The sequence below is a fragment of the Desmodus rotundus genome, chromosome 12 (genome assembly GCF_022682495.2).
Source record: "Desmodus rotundus isolate HL8 chromosome 12, HLdesRot8A.1, whole genome shotgun sequence".
Taxonomy (NCBI): Eukaryota; Metazoa; Chordata; class Mammalia; order Chiroptera; family Phyllostomidae; genus Desmodus; species Desmodus rotundus.
Genome location: NC_071398.1, coordinates 71,975,184 through 71,997,701, shown reverse-complemented (window position 1 = coordinate 71,997,701; position 22,518 = coordinate 71,975,184). Strand labels below are relative to the sequence as shown.

The following is a 22,518-nucleotide window of genomic DNA, read 5'->3' as shown; positions in this document are numbered from 1 at the left end:
TATAAGGATTCCTTCTACCACTCTTCCTGCCAGATGGCTCATCAAGAAGCATCTATTTCAAAGCTTTGCTGGCAGCCATCTGATTTCTCTCTGTGTCTGCCTCACCTTCTTAAACTTTCCTCTTTGTTCGCTCTGGGGGTGGGAGTGGCAAAAGGGCCCAAAGAAGCTGTTAAGAGTGGCCTTTAGGTGGGCACAGGCTCTTTATTATATCCCTAATCCAGGACCTTCTACTAGGTTTTCTCAAAAGTCCCGTCTTGGTGGATGAATAGGAGCCTGCTGTGGGTTAGATAGCTCAGGGTCTGACCAGTGGCTTTTGTCTTTTCCCATGGGGCATAGTAGTAGGTGCTCAATCAAGATTTGTTGGATCAAAGTCATTAGCATTAAACATGAGTCTGCTCGCAGTTGGAGTTACTTTTAAATTATATACTGCTGCTCTGAAAATTGTCATTCCTTGAGTTTTCCTTTCTTTGTTCCTTTTCACTCACTCCCTTCCATTGTTCCAAATTTAGGCATACTGGAAATGAGACTAGGTGGGTGTGGAAATAACTTGGTTGAATTAAATTTTCAGTCAGGGGAAGGTAGAAGCGATGGCTAAAGCCTTTAGAATCTTTGTCTGCGTTTTGGGGTCAGAAAGTGAAAACTGGAGGAGCCGAAAGGACTAATAGTGACAGGAGAATCTTGCTTTGCTTTAAATTCCAATTTGCCTTAGAGCATCAGTCTGCAGTGTGGTGCCTGCCAGCCTTCCAGAGTCCTCGGGGTTAACACTGATGGAAAAGAGCTCCTGTGCGGTGGGGTGGGGGCAGCACTCTCCCCTTCCAGGGTACCTTTGCAGAACCTTCTAGGCCTGCAGCAGCCCTTTTCTCCTCCCCTTCAGCTCTTGGCCCTTGGTTTCCCAAGTCCACCCCCAACCCCAAACCCTACCCCATGAAAGTGAGGTAAAAAAGACCTTAGTTTTCTTTCTTCCCTGCTTTTAATTATCTTCTTAAGGCTGCAGCAAGTGCAGCCCCGTCCCTTTCAACCCCTTCTGTGTGGGTGTTAGACCAAGCAGTTAACTTCTCCTTCTTTATGAAAATGCACATTAGCCATTCAGAGACTTAATCTGATGATTTCTGTATGGTGGTAAAAAGGAAAAGCCATCACCCCTGCCTGGTATACTCAGATGCTCCCTTTGGTACACACTGATGGCAGGATTTCAAAAGCAAAGGACCATTTAATTCAATTTTGCAGATGGCAGGAGGGACGGCAGGAAGCTTGGTCACAATATGCCCCCTCCCGGGAGAGTTGGTTCAGTAAATTCAGGTTGCCTGAGGGGCTGGGGTATGAGGGATCTAACCCTCCATTGCCTTCCCTCCAGTGTAAAATGTAGTCGTGGGGGGAGGTATGGGGAGGAAAGAAAATTACCTTGGTTGAAAAGCCAATGACTGCTGATGTGAGATTGTCAGTTTCAGCAATGCTCAAGCCATAGGGATTATGACCAGCTACAGATTAAGCCATTCCCTCTTTGTTTTATGGCCTCTTCCTTTTTTATTTGGCCCCTTGCTGCCTAAAATCCTTTCGGGGGTTTTCTTTAGGCTGGGGACTGTGCTTGCTGGTAAGAAATACATCTACCCCTCTCCAGGGCGCTAGTTCCCCAGTGATACTGAAGAGAAGACCAAAGGGGAATCTTCTTTTAGCTTTCCTCATTTAGTTTTGGGGGAAATGCCTTCTCAGAGAAAAGCAGGCACAGGATCCTGCATTCTGTCTGCGCAGCAGCTGGGTATTTGCTGCCCGGTCCTGTGAAGGTTTCAGAATTGGAAATCCAACTGTTGGCTTTTAGGCTAGACCTCCAAGTGTTCATTTGTCACCCTGGGGGCCAAGTGACACACCTGGGATCGTGGTGGTGTTTACAATCTGGCCATTGGATAAACTGTGCCCAAATGAGAAGAAACTTTTTCTTCATGTGTCAGTCATGCTGCTCTATAAAAAGTCCTTATTAGGTGCCTACAAACATTTCTTCATGAGCCGTTCTAGATGGAACTATAGGCCTTTAGAGACTTGGCAGATACATCTTCCTAAAACCTCTGTTTGTCTCTGGTAAGAGTAAATAGAAATATCTTACGGATAAGTTGTAAACTTTAAAAAAATTTCTGTTTTTTATAAACATCTCTCCTTTCTTTGCTTTTTCTCCTCATTCGTGGTGGCTGCCATTCGCCCTGCAGGTAACTACTGCTCTGTAAAAACAGGAGAGGGTCTGATATTATTTATTTATACCAATAGCTTGAGTATTATACTTTAGTGTGAGTAAGCATTGCATCTCAGCACCTCCATCTGTGACTAGAAGGCCTTGGTTCAGCCATCACCAAGGAGGTGAAGAGATGGTTCTATTCTAGGCTGTAGATTCATTCATTCATTCATTCATTCACTGGTCTGTTCATTCAACAGACATTGATCATCTGCCATGTACCAGATACTACTCTAGGTGCTGTGTTTATGTCAGTTAATAAAACAAAGGTCCCTGCGAATTAACAGGGGAAGAGGGAGGTAAGCAATAAACATGATGAATAAGTAAATAACTTAGCATTTAGAAGGTAGTGAGTATAGGAAAGGGGATCAGAAATGCGGGTAGTGATGTCAGTTTGCATTTTAAAATAGGGGGTGGGAGCTTTTAGATGAGGCCTCATAGAGTCGGTCACATTTGTGCTAAGACTTATGCAAAGATTTGAAGGTGAGGGTGTAAGTGACTGTTGGGGGAAGAGCATTCCAAGGCAGTGGAAACAGCTAGTGCAAAGGGCTTGGGGCAGGACCTTAAGGCCTGTGCGTGCTTAGTGTATTTGAGAAGTGGCAAGGAGGACACCGTGGCTGAAGAAGAACTGTGTAGTGGGAGTGTCGGGGGGAGGTAGGAGATGAGGTCAGAGAAGAGGTGGGTAAGGGATGTGGGGGGAGGAGATGCCTGATTACGTCATTGCAGGCCATTGGCTCTTATTCTATAAAATATATATGCGTATGACTATGTCTATGTGTCTGTATCTATATCTACATCCGCATCTATATATCATACTAGGTACTGTCAAATCTTACAGCTTTCCATCTCTTCCATCTTCCGAACTCTGTAAGGTCTCCTTCCAGGAATTGCTGGGGAGGAGGGGGGAAGGTTGATTATGATGGAGGATATAAAGAAACTTGCATTAACGTCTTACTGGAGACCCAGAACGTGCACTTTCTGAGACTTGGCAACTTGATGCGATTCCTCCCACCCACCGTTCCTTGGCATGTTGCACAGGAAGACCACGTAGCTTGCTCTTATCCTGTCCTCTCCCCTTCTTCCGCTTCAAGAACCTCAGATATGATTTTCAGCATAATTTTAGTCAGTTTCTCAAGGCGCTTCTTCACTGTTAGCCCTTTTAGTCCAGAGAGCACCTGGAAACACTTTCCTATACCACCTGTGTGACGGATTCTAACTCTGGAAGTGGACTTTCTGGCAGTGTTTAAGTGAGGAAATAAAAATGAAAGCACTGTGGAACTCAGCTTCCAGGAAGAGATACGCGGGCTGCATCACTGTCTCTTCCTTACCCACCTTCGCACCAAAAAAGCGTAGCCAGGGGATCACTCGTAGGGGCAGTTCTGTCCCGGCCTAGTTGGATATTGGCCATACAGATATCCCCTGCTTTGCAACAGTTTGCTTTACACCACGTCAGTTTTATGAAAGATTTACAGTAGTACCTATTTCACTAACTGAAAGAAACCTGAAGGGCATCTTCCCTTTTACCAAAAAAGGGGGGGGGGCAAAAAGCGAAAATAGTGTTCAGCGTCTGTTTTACAGTGGGCCGCCATAGAGGCCTCGCACACTGGTGAGTGAAGCTACACTGTACTACATTTTCCTACTTTATAGAGGCTACGTATTCATAATATCATTCCTGCTTTCGTTGTGTTAGTGTTATTTTAGGTTTTATGTCACTTGGTATGATTTGGTAGGTTATTTTTGGGGTCTGGGAATGCTCAAAAAATTTCCCATGTTAATTAATGGTAATTGCTTCTTCTTTTTACACCATTTCAGCTTACAAAAGGTTTCAGATAGCAGGGGAAACCTGACTTTGGGTCCAGCCTAGCCCTGATCTCTACCAAGGCTCCGTGTTTCTTTGGCTAAGAAGTTCAGTGGCGCTGTGGTTTTCCATGGGAGGGTGTGGAGAGGTTTATTCCAAATAAGAATTTGATCTTGTGAACCTGATTTTCTACTAGTTTGGTTTTTAAGAGCTGTTATATTACTGCCCAAAGTCTCCAAACTAATTTCTTTCACTTCATTTTGTTTTTTATTTGTATTGAATTCATTGGAATGACTTTAGAAAACATGTAATTTTTAAATAGTTTTAAGTTTTTTATTATTACTTATTGATTTTAGAGAGAGAGAGAGAAAAAGAGAGAGAGAGAAAACCAGCATTTTGTTGTTCCACTAATTTATGCATTCATTTGTTGATTCTTGTATGTGCCCTGACCGATGATGGAACCCGCAACCCTGGAGTGTTGGGAAGATGCTCTAACCTTCTGATCAGCCTGGTCAAGGCAGAAAACCTATATAATTTTATTACTCAAAGTGATTTTGAGAACATTGACAAGAGCCCTGTTCATAGACCGGTGTTTTCAGACTGTAGATTGTGACCCCTTTGTGGAGCGAGTTGTGGAACTAATTTAGTTGACCACTCACCAGCTTTTTGAAACGGTAAATAGAATAGGATAAAAAAAGATAGATAGCATAATCAACAAAATAAAGAAATAAAAAGAAAAGATAGAGAATATCAATGTGAATTGAATGTGGAAAAGCTAATCGTTGTTACATCAAACTGTTTTTTAGGGGGGGGTGTGTGTACTGGGTCACACTGTAAGATACACTTCATTATGGGTCACGATCAGAACAAGTGAAACGCTGTCTTAGACGACCCAGAAGGTGTGTTGCTTATGGTGGGACTGATAAGGATAGAGGAGGAGAAGTGAGTGCTTCAGAAGGTTACACGTCCATGAGATAAAAGAAGTTTAAAAAGAAGTTTTTAGTTAGAAAAACAACCCACATTGGGTTTGTTGCTCTTGCGTGAAGGTAGAATGTGCCAGAACATTATGCTCTTTAGGTCAACAGGAACTAAGCTGCTTGTTTCTCTCTGCACAAAGAGTTGTGCAATTTCCAGTGGGAACTCCCCTCTGGAGGTGGAGAGGGAAGGGGAAGGAAGAGTGGAGAAGGGCACTTCAGGCAGAAATCTTCCCTGTGAGTCTAGCTGCCCCAGGATCTGCACGTAGTTAGCTGACTCTGAGGCTCTGCTGGAGTCTGCTGAGGATCATTGTCGAAGACGGAAAGCACAACTCATTTCCACGTATTTCAGCATTTATGCCAGCTCTGTGCTAGGTGCTGGATGTAACAAAGAGTAAGATACGGCCTTGGACTTGTGGCACTCCTAGCCTGGCAGGGAAGACAGATGCGAATTGCTAATTCCCGGACACTGTGCCGAAGTGTCACAATAGAGAGTGTGTATAAATTGCTTCAGAATGGAGCCTATGAATTAGAGGAACTGTGCTGTCAACTTTTCGTTCTGAGAACTGTGCTGTTTAATAATAAATAACTGGAATAAGGGTTTCTTTTCTAAAAGTTGGAGAAGTTATTCTATTGGCAAGGCTACTTACTGTGTTATTTCATTTCTTTTACTCTACATATATTTTAATGTTTTCAAAATATTTTTTAAAATTTGGACATAATTTCTGCCCAGAAGTCTGGAGACACATAAAGTAATTTAAAACTATTTTCTATAATGTCCTTTAAAACCAATGAACCAATAGGAAATTGAGTTATTTTCTCTGACAGAAATCAGTAATAACTTTCTGAGATACGTAAAATCATGATGAATTCTACAACAGAAATAGCACTGGGAACGTGTTCCGAATCTAGAACCTGTGTCTCCCAAACCTGGGCTAATTTATTTCTGTCAGCTGCGTGTGGTCCAGGCCTGTCCCGTGACCGTGGAACAAGATTGAATTAAGAGCTGAGTTTAACGTCTTTTGTTTAGTTTTTATTTTAGTTGAGCACTTTTTATTGTCAGCTGACTTGGCTGTGAATTTTGTTCCTGCTATAAAATTTTGAATGCACCCATCTGTGGACTCGAACAGGAGAGTGTTCTTTCAGAGGTGTGGAGTGAGCAGGCAGCCTTGTAACTGTAGACTTACTGTACATTATGAAGCCTGTACTTCTTGTCTCTGGGATGAGTGACAGCAGCTGGTAAAACCCTTTCTACTTATATTGAGAAATGGCCTTCGAATGGCACGAGGTGGGTGGGCAGAGGATAAATACTTGGACTTTCCTGGATGAGGAAAGTGAAGCCCAGAAAGCCCAGAGACACAAATCTCATGACTCCTGCAGATTTCCTGCTGTGGGGGGCGGGGGGGGGGGGGGGTGGGCAGACTAGCGTTTAGAAGCCCCAGGCGTTTTTGTGTTTTGGGGGGTGGGTCTTTGCATTTTACTTTCTTCGGAAAATTCGGGTTAAAAGAGAGTCATTATAAAAAGTCTTGAAAACCTTGAACCCTCCAAAAATAAAAAGGCTCACATTTCTTTTCCATAATATGTTGGCTGTCATCGAAGAACACTTATGTCATTAAACACACTGTAGTTTGCTTATCTAATTTCTGTTCCATGTTCACATTAATAGCCTCCCATTGCTCTTCAGAACAATTCCATTCTTCTTCCGAGTATTTGCAGCACTCCCCAGGACTTGACCCCTGCTTCTCTTTTGAATCAGTCTCATCTTTCCTCACCCTCCCACTTGAGCTCTGCACTCCAGCTACTGTGAATGTCTTAAATTGTTTCAATTCCTTGCACGAGGCTTCCTTTCTCTTGCCTCTGGGCCTTTGAACATGCTCTTCCCTCTGGGCTGGGCTTGTTTCCTGCTGTCCTCTTCTGGATCACTCCAGTCTTTCAGGTCCTCTGTTAGCCTGTTGCTGAGTCCCAGACCAGCTTAGACGTGTCTGCTGTATGTTCCGGCTGCAGCCTCTTTTCCCCTCATACTGGGCTCATCACAATTGCAATAACTTTTCATAAAAGCCTATCTTTTCTGGTAGACCGGCTTCCTTTGGAAGGCAGGCCCAAGGTCAAGAGAAAGGAGATGGGTTAAAATTATTGAGCCTGGCTATTAGACTGGCACTTGGCAACATTTTAAAATTTATGAACTCCTGTCACATTAGTATAATTTTGTGAACCCCTCAGGAATTTAAAAAAAACAAGTCACTTTTATAAACTATGATAAAGAAGGGAATTTAGGGAAAACATTTTCTTTTATATCAACATTATTAAAAGTATACTGCTTATTTTAATATAAACTTAAAAATTTAATAGTCTCCATTGTATAAAGATTTTTTCTCATTTAACAAGTGGTATACACTATTCATTTTATTTAAATGAATTTTTAAGAAAGAGTGTGATTTGTTTTAAAAAAATTTAATAAAATATTCTGCTTAGACTGGGATCAAATGTGCATTCACATGTACTTGGAAAGCCCTGGAAGGCCTGGGTGAACTGCTGGGGATTAGTGGTCTGCTCCTCAGTCTGCAGCCTTAGAAAATATAAGTGGAAGTGTTAAGAGACCAGGATTTGAACCCTGCCCAGGGATGGAAAACTTCTACAGGAAGTCCCACAATGCCAGGTTACTACTAGTCTACATTTCCAGAATGGGCAGGTTATTGCTGCTTCCTTCCTTGACATGAAAAGAGCAGAAAATGAAGGTGACATTGGCATTAAAAAAAGAGATACTGAAATCATGACCTAGCTCTGTGTGCCACTCATGCCTGTATTTGTCCTTGGGCCTTACTCATCAGTGACAAAGGGATGGACCTGTGCTCTCCACTTTTCCCAGGACCTCTTGGAGGTGGAAGAAGATGACCACAATATTTGCTACCGGCACTGCTGGGTGTTGCTGTGGTTGGTTGGAAGTACAGGTGATATGTGTGTCACTGGGGCTGTCAGGGACCCTTTTTGATCTCCTCACTGGCCTCTGGGACTCTGACCCTGGTTATTACACGTGCAGAAAGCGTCAGTTTATTTCAAAGTGATACTTTTTTTTTTTTAATATAAGCATTACCAAAAACCATAATGCTTTTTCATTTGAAGGATGCTAACAGACTTGGGCATCTGGATTAGGGCAGCAATATCGGGGGGAAAATATTACATTGGGAAGTGATTTTTAAGAAAACCTTGCCCATTTTTGTTCTTAATCTGGAGCCTTGTCTTCACTCTCTGTAGTCAGCTCTGGGCAATTGAAACTTGTTCTGGTAAAGTTTCCTCCTAAAAAGCTCTTGTTAATTATGAAAAAAATGCCCTGTAGGCATTACATTGTAAACTTCTTTGTGGCTCTCATAAACAATGGGGCAAAAACTACTGTCCAAATTCAGCAGAGATGATTGGATGATGCATCTCTCCTTTGATTTTTGGTTGGTTTTCTGTTTTAATTTTTGAAGGAATGGCTATTGCTTTCTTAAAAAAAAAAAAAAAAAAGGAAATGCTCATTGTATAGAATCTAAGCAAAACTGAAAAGTACAAAGAAGTCAGCAATAAATTGTTCTAACTCCCATTACACCCAAAGAGCTATTCATTCATTCGGTGAGTGTTCACTGAGTGCTTACTGTGTGTTAGGCACTGTGGCACCAGGGATCAGCAGTGAAAGTCCCTGCTATCATGAGGCTTATGTTTCCGGTGGGATGAGAAAATGATAAACAAATACCTGAATAGATCTCTTAAGTGTTCTGAAGAAAAATAAAATGGGATAAGGGCATAGAGGGTGTCAGGGCCTCTTTCAGATGGAGTGACCACAGAGGCTGCTCTGAGAAGGCGACATTTGGGCAGAGAGCTGAGTGAAATGAACGAGTTAATCATGTGAGAGGAGGGGAGGCATATGCAAAGGCCTGAGGTGGGGGTATTATGTTCTGTGAACAGAGGCCAAGGTGGCTAGAGACCAGCGAGTAAGTGTGAACTTAACAGAGAGACTGAAGAGATAGCCAGGGACTAGCCCATGTAAGGGCTTTAGAAAGCCTTCAGCTTTTCTCCATTGGGAAGAAAAAGTTAGAGGGTGATGAGCCAGGAAAGATGTTAGAGGGTGAAGAGCAGGGAACCAGGGGTGTCTAACCTTTTAGCGCCTCTGGACCCCACTGGAAGAAGAAGAGTTAGTTGTCTTGGGCCACACACTAAATACATTGCAACACGTAATAAAAAAAAAAATCTCACAACATTTTAAGTAAATTTAAATTTATGATTTTGTGCTGGGCTGCATTCATAGCCATCCCGAGCCGCCCGCAGGCCGCAGTTGGACACCTCTGGTCGAGTATAGGGGAGCAAGGGTGGTAGCAGCGGGGACCAGTTAGGAGGTTACCCCAGGAATTCAGAACAGAATGACGCTGACTTAGACTGTCAGGAATGGTGTAGGGAGTAAGAAGTGGTTGAATTCTGGACACATTTTGAAGGCAGAGCTAGCAGGATTTGCTCATGAATTGGATTGGGGCATGAGAGAGAGAGAGAGAGAGAGAGAGAGAGAGAGAGAGAGAAGAAAGTAGGGAAGGTCAGCAGAGAGGAGGGGAGGGAAGGGAAGGAAGGAAGGTAGGAAGGAAGGGAGTCAGTAATAGCTTTTTGACCTGGAAGGGAATGGTGGTGCCATTACTGAAGTAGGGAACATGGGGAAGGGTGGGTTTCAAGAGCTCAGGTTTGGGCATGTTAAATCCTAGGTACCTACCAGCCGTCCAAGAGTAAATGTTAAGCCAGTTACAGGAGGCAGGAATTAGGGAGAGGTATGAGAATGTCTGAGCCTTTTTTCCACTTTTTTTCACTTGCCTCAGCTTGGATAACAGTGGCTCTCCCTCAGAGTTTTCTCAGAAGTGGCTCTGTTATCTTCAGGCCTCAAATGTTGCGGTGGAAAAATCTGAGCCCACCTGATTTCCCCCCTATTTTGTTAGAAGAGTTACTTTTTCTCTATTGCTTCTTAAATAATTCTTCATCTTTGAAGTTCAACTATTTAAACATCATATATCTTTAAAAAAAATTTTTCACCCTACGTGAGGACATTTTTTCATTGCTCTTAGCGGGAGAGGAAGGGGGAGAGAGAGGCATCAGTGTGAAAGGGAAGCATTGATTAGTTGCCTCCCCTGCGCCCCCGGGCCAGGGATCCTATGTGCCTGGACCGGCGATTGAACCTGCAACCTGTATGTGCCCTGAGCGGCACATACCTGCAAACCTTCAGTTACGGGACAATGATTTTACTGACTGGCTACACCGGCCAGGGCAAAACACCATGTATCATGATGTTTATTGTTTTAGATACATTTTCTGGTATATAGTATGCCTTTTCTACCTGTGAGTTTAGTTCTTTTTTCATTTTAAGAAAATCACCTTGTATTATATATATCTTTGGATATTTTTTCTACTCCTTTTGTCTTCTTTTGTGTTTCCTGCGAATCTCTGAAGCCTTTTTTAAACATGCTTTTGATTAGATTATAAACCTTTACTTGTGAAAAATTTCAAACATATGCAAAATAGAGAGAAAAGTGTTAGGAACCCCCATGTACCCATCACCACATTCGATAATCCTCAGCTCATTGCCAGCCTCATTGGTGTGTCCGCCGCCCACTCCCTCCTCCCTCCATTACTTTGAAGCAAGTAGCAGACATTATTTATCCTTGACTATTTCAGTATTTATCTCCAAGAGATAAGCACTCTTTTTAGAAACGCTTAACCATTATTAAGGTCTATCTATTCTGTGTATAATCAGTTTACTAAATGCCTCGCGACATTGTTTTGTTGGGTTAGATCAGCAGCTTTTTTGCTCCAAAGGTGCAGTGGGTGACTGCTGGTGCTCAGCCTCAGGACAGGACAGGAAACTCTCCCTGGTGCAGAACGGTGGCTTGTCGGGTTGGGCAACCGTAACAGGAGTTGCGTGGACAGGAAGTGCGCACTGGTTCCTTGGTGCTCTCTGAATTTCCAGTGTTCACATGAACTGTGGAGGGAATGGGAGGAGCACCCAGAATGTGCAGTTTCTTTTCCAGCAAGAAGTGAAACTTAGGCCCATTCTGATTTAATAATAACTAGGAAGAAGGAATTGAGTGGTTTAAAGACTCTATGTTCTAGTTAGTTCTGCTTTTGGTGGTCATGTTTCTTCAAGAGCTTTTCAGTCCACAAGTCAAGACCTTCTACTAGTGGGCCACAACCAGCATTTAGAAAGAAGTAGAAAATACCAAAGGTTGTAGCATGTTCTAAGGATATGTATTGTTTCATGAAACTTGGGTTGTGTGTGTGCTTGTAACATTTGGAGGCCAGTCATCTCTATGATTCCTTTCACTTCCTATACCTTCTTGTCCAGAGAGTTAAAGGATTCAAGAGCTCACGAGAGACATTTATGTATTTAACAATAACATTTATAGTGCTTACAATGCACCAAAGTAATGTAATTACTTTATGAATATTAACCCGTAAAAACACTGTACGGTAAGCACTGCCATTATTGAGCTTTTACAGATAGAGACATTGAGGCACAGAGATTAAGTAACTTGCCCAGGGTCACACCACTCGTAAGTGGTGCAACTGGCATTTTGAGCCTGGGAAGTCTGGTTCCGGGGTCAGGTTTTGCTTTGCTGCCTTACTCTAGTGGATAGCATCTCTAGGCCGTGGTGCGGACTGTCTTTTGCTATTGCCCTCAAAAAGAAATGATTAAAAAGTATTTTCCCACTAGCCCACAACACCTACATTTAAACAGGCAGAGTTAAGACTGAGAAGGAGGCCTTTCGTTTGATAAGTTGAAGAAATTCAGGGATCCCTTTTGTTAACCAATCAGTGTTGTCAGCCTACAAAGGATGAAAGACAAAAGGAGGCCTCATCTCAGCCTTAAACAAATGGGTGCAGGAGAGTAGTTAAGAGCACTGATTTTAGAATTAAACACGTCTAGGTTCAAGTCCTTTCGTGACCTGTAATTACCTGGGTGACCTCGGGCAATTCTAACTGATCCCTCTGAACCCTAGTAGTACCTCCTCTCTGAAGGGAGAGGAGTCACGGTTGATTCTTAATGGAGAAGGCACCAGGCATACAGGAAACACTTTACGTACATTATCTCTTATACTCTTAATAACTGTCCACTCAAGTGGCTGCGATTTAAAAACTCCCTTTCGTAGGTAATGAACAGACTTGGAGAGGTGTCTTGTTAAGGATATACACAGCTGGTAGGTGGCAGAGCTAGTCAAAGCCCAGGTCTTTCTGGAATGCAGTTCGTGCTCTTAACCACTCTCTTTTACTGCAAACTTATCCCACTGGGATGTGTTGAGGCTTTAATGAGATAATGTACCTTTGTACTTGAATAATGACTCGATTTACTATGTGCTTGCTTGGTACATAGCAAACACTTAATAAATGGTACCTGTGGTTACTCTTGAATATATGATGTGCCTGCCTATACTTTTTGTGGAGACAGTTTACTTTTCCATAGAAAATAAACTGTAGGCAACACAGTCAGTTCTTACAACCAACCAACATATATATTGAGTCCTTGAAAAGTAATTGGTTAGCTATTCCCAAGGATCTGCTAAGCCGATACTTTCATTGGAATCTGTTCCATCAAGGAAGGGACTATGACCCAACATCTAGAACAGTGGCTGGCACATGGTAAGTGTCTTAGTCTGGGCCCCCCAGAAAATAGGGCCAGAGGCAAAAGCTTACACTTTATTTGGGAAAGCCATTCCAGGGAAGCAGGAATGAGGAGAAAAGGGAAGTAAGAAAGGGAGAACGGGAGAGCAAATATAAGGGACTGCTGGCAAGCCGGCCACAGCTTTCATAAGAGAGGCTTATCATCTGGTCTTGTGGGACATCTTCAGAGAAACTGTGTGAAGCTGCCTCCACTGCGGGGAGGAGAGGGGTTTCATTTGCCAGCTCCCTCGTACTGGTCAAGTGCTAACTTCACTGAGCTTCACTCTTCCCGTGCTTCTTGGTTGCGTGGCTAGTGGCTGAGCAAGTCCCTCCGAGTTGCATGCCTCAGTGAAAACAGGGAAACCCTGGGGTAGGCGTTGAGAAGCGTGCAGCACGGGTACAATGCAGGACTCCATCAGGCTGGCCCACCAACAGCGTGAAGGACGGTGAGCAGCCATTCACCTGGAGCAGTACAAGCTGTTCCGTCCAAGCAGTCAGCGAGGCAGTTAGCTGTGTTCACCTTGGGTGCTGGGTAGGCTGGATGCAGCGCAGCCAGCTTTCAATAATGACAAACTCTGAATCGCCGAAGTTAAATACACTCTTGGCCCTGCTATCTTATTTAAGGGATTTGCAGTTATTGACAATTTTGTTTCATTTGTTTCATTCTTGCTGTACTTTCCTATCTCCTCTTTGTTTGCTTTCTACCTAAATGGAGTGGTCGCAGGCCGAGGCCTACTTATCGTTCTTTCTACATGCGTTCTGTGGGTAGCTGTCTTCGCTTTTGTGGTGACTTCATTCTCCCATCTACTTGCTGACAGCTCCTAAATGTCTGTTTCCGGAGTTGATCTCTCCTGAGAACTTCAGACTGGAGAGCAAAACTGCCTTTTCCAGCTGGAAGTTCCACGGGCATTTCAAAGGCCAAGTGAATCCCTTGATCTTCCAGAAGCGTATTTGTTTGTCCCTCTACCCTACAACTGATAGGCGCTTGGCCCGTGCTTGTTGAACTAAGTCTGAAACAGTCGTGCCAGTACTGAATGCCAAAGCTGGATCCTGCACAAAATGGAGTAAACCCCCAGGGCCAGCTCTCTAGGAACTTAGGGCCTGGATTTTAATAATGATCTGGTTTGTTTTCTCTTTGATTGTGCTAGGGTTTTGAGCAAAATACCGTTTGCCATTGTCTAGTACTCAAGTAGACAAGTTGAGATCGATGTTTGGTCTTTTTAGGAATTGATTGGTAGGGTATTCCTTGGGTCTTGACTCTGCTTATGCCATCCTCCCTTTCTAGACTGTTAACCTTGTTTTCTCCACAGCTTACAGATCCTTTTTGAGCTATTTGTGTCTGATCTACTCATGGAGTATGCAGGCCCTTTCTTGCTTTCCCACCCCTGCCCCGCTCCGGACTCTGCCGAGTTAACCTTCAAGTCACAGTGCTCTACTCACATCCTCCTAATCTGGACCTGCCCATATCTGCCTCCTTACCTTTGCTCTAGTGACCACAACCCTCCTCCTCTATCACCCTGAACATCTCTTTAAATCCTCCCCAGCTCAGGGCCTCAAGACTAACTCAAGCCCACACTGGTTTATACTCATCTCCTCCTCTCGGAACATGATCTGGGACTATTATTTAGGCTTAGCACACACAGTCTTATATTGTTGAGTATTTTTGCATGTAAGCCCCCCTTTTTCTAATTGGATTATAAGCTCTTTAAAAGAAAGACAATGTCTTACATTTTCTTGTGTGTTCAATGGTTCATCACTCAGATCTTTGTAGAGACAGCATAGGATAACTACAGCATTTGCTGGATTTGTTGGTCGATTATTGTCCTTGGGTGCTGACTTCCAGTTTGCCTCTGGCAGGGAATCAGGGGCATGCGACTAGGTGACATTTCCCAGAGGAGCCGTTGGTCATCTCATTCCAAATCTTTAGTTTGTAGTACAAGTTAATTCTAGACTTTGGACCTTGGAAATTCTGTTTCTTAAACATTTCAGGCTAGGCCTAGGAGCCAAAATTACTACTTTGGCATTTGATGTGGCAGCGTGTTCATTTGGGAGCCTTTTTTCTTTGACTTTCTATTGAGTAACTTGAAAAAGCCAAGGCAGCTTGCCAGAGCAATTGTGATGATTAAACCTCATTGAGATATCCCCCTCCACACCCTCCCGCCTCATCGGCTTTGTAAGGTTGCTTTCTGTAGCTTTATTTGGGGGCTCGAAAGTTCATGGATGACTGGACGTCCTTTTGAAACTCTCGGGGTCATTTTTTCGCCTCTTCCTTTCCACTGGCTAGTTTCTCTTAGTGCCCAAAGCGGCATGCATGGTTTTTTCGGTAATGTGGAGCTAATGCAAGGGGAGGAGAGGTTCTTTCTTTCGTAACTTGGGAGCAATCTGCTGCACAGGTCAGACAGTTTTGAAAATGCCAGACTTAAAGTTCAACAGAACTGTAGTCACAAGGAAAGCGAGGGAGTCCAGGACTCCAGTTGGCTACCCCTCCTTCCTCCCACCGAGATAGCGAGATAGCGAGATAGCGAGATAGCCTCTCCCGGTTGAGCCCGAGGATCTGTCTCACACGTCCAGTTTGATTACCACTGGATAGGGAGGGATAGTTTGGAATCGGTAGCTTTAGGATCACTGGCTTGAGAGTCTGTATTATTACTAATGATTAGTGTTAGTAGGGGCTGGGATTTTCCACTCATGGAAATCTCCTACCCGCTTGACCTCTGGGTCATTCAGCCTGGATTGCTCATTCATGTGAACTCCATCTCTTAATTTTAGACCCAGGGATCCATCCAGCAGACCTGTTCCTCTCTGATCTTCCTTCATCTCTGTTTTCATCATGGCACACACTTTCACCACCTCCATTTCTGACTGCTTGAAATCCAAATACTCTGTTAGCCTTTGGAGTTGCTCCTTCCTGTACACCCTTATCTCTGACCAAGCCCCGATGTCCTCCTTCGTTCAGCTAAGCCACCTTCCTCACTGCCTCACCAAGAGGCCATGTCCCACATTTTCCCATCTCTTGGCTTACATTTTATCTTCCTCTGGAATATTGTCTCTTTACCTTTACATCTACTGAAATTCTACCCACCCTCAGTACTAGTTCAGACCTGTTTCCTCCTCCTCTCTCTCTCCCTTTTCTCTCTCTCCCTTCTCTCTCTCTCTCTCTCTTCTCTCTCTCTCTCTCTCTCATCTCCTTTTTTCCCTCCACATATTTGAGGGTCTTCTATGTGCCAGATAATTTTCTAGCTGTCAGAAGTATGTTGGTGAACTGAACAGACAAATTCTTCCTCTCAAGGAGTTTAGTCTTCCTCAAGAAGCCTTAATTTAGTAAGGTTGGTTCCCACTGCTCTTTATGACTTTTCAACACTTTCACTTGTAGTGTTTTTTCTTAATTTTATGTACTTACAGTACACAATAACAAGCTATATAATAGAATTAAATATCTAGTTTAATTATGTAATATATAAATACAGATGTTTTAAAGATTTTATTTATTTATTTTAGACAGAGGGGAAGGGAGGGAGAAAGAGAGGGAGAGAAACATCAGTGTGTGGTTGCCTCTCACCCACCCCGCACTGGGGACCTGGCCTGCAACCCAGGCATGTGCCCTGACTGGGAATCAAACCAGAGACTCTTTGGTTCCCAGGCTGGCGCTCAATCCACTGAGCCACACCAGCCAGGTAAATACAGATTTTCTTAAATACATATTTTGATAACATCTTTACAATTGGATTGTAAGTTGCCTGAGAACAGGGACCTTCCTGTTTCTGAAAACTTAAGAATCTCTCAGTATCCATTAGGTCTCCTTTGTTTTCAAGGGACCAAAACCAAAATGCCAACTATTTTAAGCAAAAAGTGAATGAGGCAGCTTCTGTGACTAAAAGGACCAAGGATATGGTTGGTATCTGGCTATGACGTGATTCAGGAGCTCGATTTTCATTTTTCCATTTCTCAGCTCCGCTTCCTCAGCTCAGCTCTGTTCTCAAACAGGCTTGTCATTCACGGTGGCAAGATGGCTGCAGCCGGCTTGGGCTCTCGTTGTCCCCAGGTCTTGCAGCTCCAAACACGGCCTGGAGGTAGCTTCCACCGTCTTTGGGGAGGGCAGAGGTGAAATCAGCTTTACCAAAAATGCATGGACTAAGAGAGGAGGAGGGTATGGATGCAGGGAAGGAAAAAACTTTAAGCATTTATCACGTCCTCATATTCTGGAAGTTGAGTAGCTATTTGTTGGTTGGTTGGACTAACTCATGTCTATTTTTACTTTGTATTGAATAGGGTAACGTCAATAGTCATACTCTTCAAGGAGGAATATTTGCTGTTTTCTACTTTGCTGAACGTAGCTTGCGGGCCTTCTCTTGGAACGCTGACTGCTCACAGATTACTAATCATAGCAGTCACCGAGAGATGTGGTGTAGAAAGTGGATTGAAGCTGACGCGTCTCCCTGTGCGCAGCGCACACCCCTTTGATTTCTGTTATTATTTTACCTTTATGGGTAAAGGTAGCCCATTATTTTACCGTTATGGGTGTTTTTCACTGGTTTCTTCCCTGCTACCCTGGTAACTTTGAGGGAGGACTGTTCTCAGAGCTTCTAGAATGTACTCAAATAAATGTTTGCAATAAGAATAAGAGAGAACATTGGCTTGGGGACCCAGCCATCTGGGTTTCAGGCCTAGATCTGCAGCTAAATGGCTGTGTGATCTCTGGCAATTCCGTTCCCTTCTCTGGGCTTTGGTTCTCCGCTCTGTCCAACGGCGATTTTGAAGGGCCCTCCTTTTACTGAGTTTGTAGAAAAGCAAACAAGTAGGGCAAAGAGCAAGACTTGGCAGGGCATTCCAGCATTTTGTTTCCTGGGGAGCAGTTTGGAGAGGGCCGATTACCCCTGTGATAAGAGGTCTTGGTAGGAGAGATGGAGGGCAGAACCCGATGAAAGCCTCAATTGTCTTCTTATGTAACACTCGCTGGAAAGGTACTAGGAATTAATATTCTTCAGATGGCTGAGGTGACATCATGTGTTTGTGAAAGGGCTAAAAGCAGGTGAGGCAGATTCTGTGGAAAAAGACTGGCAGTCAGGCCCCGTTCCCACTGGGGAACCTGGGCTGATCTCATGTTCTGCCAGCTCTGAACAGAACCTGTGGGAGTCGCAGCTCCTGTCCCCTAGGTGCCAGCACTTCAAGGACGAGGAAGGACATACCTGTATTACTCTCCAAAGATTACATCTTTCTGTGGCCTGCCCTCCCATCCCCACTTTCCTCTCGAAAATGTGGGATCCATAAGAGGGGGGTTCTGTGTGACTCAGAGAAAATTCCTGAAGGAGAATGAATTTTGAGAGAGGGAAAGAGTGGGGCTAATACCTCTGGATTGGAAACTGTAGACTGAACGAAGTCCTTTTGTACTCCGCTGACTGGTGAATTCCTTGGGTGTTCTCTGAAGTGAGGACATTGGTCAGAGGATTGTGTCACCTGCCTTGCCAGGTGTTTTATAATTTAGCGTCTACGTGATCATCAGTGTGGCAGGTCCCTGAGTGCTTTTGTTAAATGATCAGTGTCTTATTAGGGCCCGTTTTCCTTCCAGTTTCATCCTTCACGTGACCCATCAGCATCTCTCTAAAGTGAAAATGAACCTCGTTCTAACTCCAAAGACAGATGTAGTGAGGATCTCAGCTGTGCCCAAGCACAGCCAAGGGGTCAGCAATCCCAGGGGGGACTTGGCTGGATGCGTCTGCTGATCCTGGGTTTGAACGCACGCATCCAAACACTCCTGGCCAGGTTTTGATCTGAAATATTTTGGAAATGATAGAATGGTAATGCACCAGTGGATTTCAGTGTCATGGCCAAACTTGCTGTCCAGAGAGGCAGCTTCCAGTATTTACTTTAAGAATATTCAATGCGGAACTGAGATTCAGCCCATGTAAATGGAGAAATGGAAAACACGAATTCCTTACTCCTTTTGCTGCCTGTTTGTTGGGCTGTTTTCCCTTAGCTGGAAGGATGGTGCTCAACACGACAGGCTGTTTGGTTTGGTTGAATTTTTTAATGAGCTATATACAATTCACATATCATAAAATTCACCCTTTTAAATTGTAAAATTCAGTGTTGTTTTTTTTTTAAGTATATTCAGAAAGTTGTGTAACCATCGCCACTAATTCCAGAACAGTGTAATTAAGTTTGACTTTGAATCTTGGATGAAATATCAACCAAAGGTCAATTCTGAAACTCCGAAAACTTGTTTTAAGCCTTTGGTCCCTTTTGCAAAGGAAGCTGCAGTTTTTGTTCAAGTGTAATTTTTAAAAAATGTAATGGAAAAAAAATAGGACATTGAATTTTTATTAGGCTTGTTGCTTGATTTCTTTTGTCTGCTACTGATGATTTATAAATCTATGGTCTTCAGGTTGGAACTTACTACTATGGCTATGTTATAATAGAGAATATTCAGAACAAAACCAATAAGACTGTTTTGCTTGCTTTTCTTTTTCTTTGTCAAGCCATGTTCACTAGGGCAGGGCTGGGCCTGTTTTGTTCTCCATCACCAGCACAGGGTCTGCCGTACAGTAGGGGCTCAGCAAAGATTTACTGAATAAATGGGCTGTGTTAGATGCCCAGGGGAGGTCGTTTTTGGCATGTATTACTCCAAGTAGTTCACAGTGACCTTTGTACTTGGCTTTGTGGATGGTCATGGCATTCATCCATATCTCTGTGATGCAGCTGCTTCTAGAAAGTGGGAGCTTGACTTCTTCCCATGCAGTTCTAGGACTGACAAGGACCCCATCACCCCCAGCTCCCAGGAACTTTCGTCCAACTGTTACTGGATTTGTAAAGCCTTCTTGAGTTACGGTGAAGCACAGTGTGGGTGGCGTGACTGTGCATGTCTTTGAGTGTGCACACGTGTGTGTGTGTGCATACTTGCCCGAGCACACAATAGAACTGTGAAGAATTCCTTCATGTTTTTATAAATCGCCCCTTTCTTCTTTCTGCCCTTGTAGTTTGTGGGTAGGTCAGGGTGCAGAGGGGCCTCCAGTCTGGGCACATGGCCCAGGCGTGCTGGCATTCAGTAGCCTATTGTTTCCTGCCCCTTCTGTGCATGGGCAGAGGTCTGGGGCTGGCACAGCTGCCTTCTTGGGGACCATTGTTTGTCTTTCAGCAGCAGCAAAAACCTGAAGCAGCACATTTTACCTTGGACAGAGCAGCCATTCTGTCTTAGGGTTGCAGGCCTGGGGATGGGGGTGGTTGTGGTCTCCCTTAAATGTCTGGGTGGATGCTCTGAGGATGGAAGCCAGGGAGGCTTCTCCCTCCTGGCAGACTGCAGGGGGAGATGCCCCGTGGTGCCAAATCACAAATCAACTCCAGTGGCAGGTAGTATCTATTAGCAGAGACTCACTCTTCTTTTCCTGGAGCAGGGGTGGGGATATCGCTTTCTCACTATCTCTGCCCTCCAGGCTTACTGGCAGAGCTCAGAGTGTGCTCACAGGACGAGAAAAGCATTTCCTCCAAAGCCGTCCTGTTGTAGAGTAGATCTCGGAAGCAGAGAAGGGACCCATCCCTGTTGTAGACTGGCCAAAATGTGGGCTAGTTAGTGAGTCAGTGTGCTAGTGCATACTTACCTCTGTGGGCCTGGATCACCCCTTAGCTGAAAGGTGGAGAAGTGAACGTTTCAGGGCTGGGAGCTATAGAAACTGGTTTTTGCAGAAATGCTTTCAGAGACTCCAGACTCATGTTCTGTGCCTCTTGTCTCGTTGCCCCACTATCACCCTCTTTGACAAGGCAGACAAACCTTAATGTAGCTTTAGCCCCACCTGCACCTAATTGTATGACTTTTTTGTAAATTACTTAACTAATCTAACTTCAGTTTTCTCATCTGTGCAATCAGGATAGTTGGGGACTTAGAGGCTAGTTGTGAAGGTTAAGTGAAATAATGTATATTAAGAGTGTTCAAGTGAACACATGTTCCCTTTCCTTCAGGGCCTGGAAGGGCCTGATGGAACACTTTGGCTTCCATCCCTGCAATGTCCCCTTCTCCGTCTTCCCGCTGAGGTGTGATTTAGGCCCTTAGAGGCAGTGTGGACTAGAGCCCTGACTCACTAGCTAGCCCATGTTTCAACTAGGATCACTTTGTGCTGCTCTGCCCCCTCATTGAGGTGCCTAAGAAAGTCAGGGTGGGATGCCATATTGGTTGGATGTGCTGGGGGGGCCTCTTAAATTAATTCACATATCTCACTCCTCCGAAGGGCTTATTTCTTGGATAGGGCAGCCTTGAAGTGGTGTATCTCTGGAACTTCATGGGTATCAAGGGAATTTGCCTAGCCCCCTCTTTTTGATGGAGGGTGGGCATCATCCATTTTTACCATGTTCCCTTCTGTTTCATTGGTTAGTGAGATCATTGAGGAAAGTCTTAAATAAATTACAGGTCACTCAGAGGGGGCTGATAGCCCCATCACCCATCCGCATCCTCCTCCACTTCTGTTATGGGTACCTTTTCAGCCCCAAAGCCCTGATTCTTATTGAGTGAACCAGTTGTAAGTAATATCAATGCATGTCCTCTCCACCGACAGTCTGCCCTCCCAGCAGCTACCGCTGCCAGCTACAAGCCTGTCTGCCAATAGATGGAAGGGGCACAGATGCCTCTAGGAATAGTCTTGGTAAAGGCTGTTGCCTTTAAGAGGCCCAGAAATTCCCCGGCAGAACCATATGCCTGACATGCCCTCTGCAGATCTTCCTCCCAACACCCTTGTAATCAGACTCCCAGAAAAACACAGAACAAGAGAGCTTTGATGAGTGATGAGGTCGGCGGCTTTTCTGCACAGCCTTCTGTCTGCTAGAAACAACCCTGCGGTGCTCAGTTTCAGTTCAGGTGAGGTTACTGCAGACCTGGTTGGCATTGGTGGTTGGCCAGGGGGAGGCGTGGGGACCAAGAGGGTGAGAATGGCACTTACAGGTCAACTGAGACCACCCGTAAATGATCAGATACTTGTGCTACATCCTGGCGTCTGTGGAAACAGAATAAAAACATGAAGACGGGGGTAGATAATGGACCCCTACCTACTTTGGGGAGAGCTAAGTGTGCCATTTGCCCATCCCTCATTGCTTCATAAAAGGAGTGCTTGGCGTATTTTTCAACATCATAGCCCTCACCCTAGATTTGCCTGTGTTTGTCCACAACGCGGATGAAAACTGAAGATCTCCCCACCTCATGCATTAAACAGCACAGACAGAAAGCACTGCTGCAGCTCTGCTACCTGGGAGTGGGTTTGTAGCGTGCACAGGAAAGGCATAATATAGGTGCTCTTTTTCCCCTGGGATTAGAGTCACTGTCACATCCTAATGCATTGAGCTGAGCAGGCTTGGAGGGGGAAGGGATGAAGAAATGGCTCCATTGTGACTCAGATGGCGATTGTAACATAACTTCAGCAGGATACGCACTGCAGGCCTTCTCTGAGCTGACAAGCAGTCTGGCTTCCACGAGCGCTTCCTGTGGGTGCCAGGTCTCCTGTCAGTAACAAATGCAGTATTGCATTTGGGGCGGATCTGACTGCAGCTGGAGCAACCATTGCTGTAGTTACAGAGAGGGTGTTTGCTAGCCCTGTACGGGGACTCCGGCCAGCAGAAATCTGCCAAGCTGGAGCTTAACCAGAAACGTTTCTAGCGTCGACAAAGCAGGGGTTCTGAGCTGAATCAGTGGGGATGAAACAACAGAGATATGAGTGATATTTGTTAGTGAAAAAAATCAACTTCTTTAAGGCTGATGTACATTCTCCGATATTGGAAACTATGGAATCTGCTTGACAGTAGATGGTTTGCTTGTCTGGAGGTCCTCATGCTTGTTTCATTCTTGATTGCCACTATTTGACCTTGGGAAGGGGCCTTTCTATCTC

At 44.4% G+C, this 22,518-nt stretch overlaps 1 protein-coding gene across 9 annotated transcripts in view; it reads left to right on the top strand.

Moving 5' to 3' along the window:
* The window catches only part of SRGAP2 (SLIT-ROBO Rho GTPase activating protein 2), a 242,667-nt gene that overhangs the window by 65,062 nt on the left and 155,087 nt on the right, over positions 1-22,518 (top strand). The window lies entirely within an intron of this gene.